Source organism: Primulina tabacum, chromosome 3 (assembly GCF_025594145.1).
Source record: "Primulina tabacum isolate GXHZ01 chromosome 3, ASM2559414v2, whole genome shotgun sequence".
In the NCBI taxonomy this organism is placed as follows: domain Eukaryota; kingdom Viridiplantae; phylum Streptophyta; class Magnoliopsida; order Lamiales; family Gesneriaceae; genus Primulina; species Primulina tabacum.
The window spans coordinates 15746098-15747936 of NC_134552.1; the positions used below are offsets into that span (position 1 = coordinate 15746098).

Below are 1839 nucleotides of genomic sequence, written 5' to 3' on the forward strand. Positions count from 1 at the left end.
AAACACATACGCACAATTCATTTGTGCCTATTCACGGGTACACAAGACTCAATAGAGCATTCCCAGCTAGGCTCTGATACCACTCTGTGTGGGGCCCTTAGCTCCTAATCGTTATTACAATGCAATCTGATTAGGGTTAACTAATTACAGCGGAAAACGAGTTTAAAATTTCTTTACAATGAGCTCAAATCATTTCATTTGAATACTAAAAATATTATTTCATCTCATGTCATAAATATGCCCACACGAAATCAAAAACCAATCACATATAAACAACTCATATCCTCGGGACATGCCCCGGTATATAGATACATATACATATATACTGGGAACAAAATATAAACCTCAACTCAAACTGTGACTCCCTCCAGAAGCACCCTCTCCGGTCTCCTGATATCCTGGAGTACCTGCCATTGTCCACGCACAAAGACAACAACAGCCCCCCTTGGGGGTGAGCAAAGCTCCGTATGGAACAACCATCATATATACCACAGATATCTAAACAATGATATATGGTATGCAATGCATGTATGTCGTGGAGGTATCAGGTCAAATGCCCATCCACTGAGCACATGTCAGAATCAAACGAATCGCTATCAAATCAATGCTCGAGCTGGCACACCGGCCAATATGGGATACTCGTATGATAGCGTCGGCAAAGCGCCATCAAGTCCCAAATCTCATATCCAATCATATGGGACCACAATTGTCTATGCTTTACGGGTCATATAATACCGGCATAGCGATTGTGTTCACAAACCCCGGAATCCAATTAAATCATATCATGGTATCCAAGGATCATAACTCAACGTGCATGTCATGTATCGATGTATGCATAAAATGATGTGTGTTAACATTTATTTTATACATCGATATCTCAATCTCAATGTCATGTATGCCACATCAATCAACAAATAAGGCATATAGACACATAATCTCATTCCAATCAATCAAATCAATTCGACATATATCATATAATACAGATACATGTCGTATGTTACCCGGTCGCAACATACCTCAATTCTTCGTTTCCAGTTGATGTAGCTTGAAGATATTGATATTACACTTTATCTACATCAATAACATACTCATTCCAATCAATAACATACTCCAAAATCATTAATATGAGTTTCAAATATCATTTGAAACTTCAAAAATTCATATCAAATCAAATTCATATCATAATTCAATTTCGACTTCGAATATAAGTTTCTTGTCGGTTATTCTACTACATATATTTATCAGAATTAGTAATAACTGACAAATAATTATTCAATCTCAACCCTACGATTAAAATTTCCAATTATAATAAATTGAGAATAATTCAAAACAACATCACTATAATCATCTATTCTTCGTTAAAATTATACACTATTCAACAATGATTTAACAATTTATCGAATTTATTCCAAAAATCGACGAATTTCAAACATCACCAAAAATATAAAATTTATACATCAAATCGAAGACCTCATGTCCACGATCCTAGATCTGAAGTCGGTTCGTCGATTTGATACACCGATAAATTGCACGATCAACAAAAAAAATCGAAAAGCTTTCACCTCTCCCCTCTCACCTCTGTCGCACGAAATGGTTTCAATTCCACCGTCTCAATTTTATTATTTTTTAATTTTTTATTATTTTTATATTATATTATACTGTTTAACATTTTAATATCGATATATTTCTTTGGATCAGTCAAACGATCCAATTTTCCAAAACTCAAAACATGAAACTTCTACATCTTTGAGTTTTTTATGATATATCCAAATCTCAAATCATTTGGACTTCATATGACCAAGATATGTCATATTTTATCCATAAAAATTAATTCATTAT

At 34.0% G+C, this 1839-nt stretch overlaps 1 long non-coding RNA gene across 1 annotated transcript; it reads right to left on the minus strand.

Moving 5' to 3' along the window:
• Window positions 1–331: 331 nt before the first annotated feature.
• LOC142540775 (uncharacterized) lies at window positions 332–1558 on the minus strand. The gene is made up of 3 exons (XR_012819154.1): window positions 1457–1558; window positions 1017–1071; window positions 332–407 (listed from the first exon to the last, which is right to left on the minus strand). It is a non-coding gene; the product is annotated as an uncharacterized LOC142540775 (long non-coding RNA).
• Window positions 1559–1839: the final 281 nt, after the last annotated feature.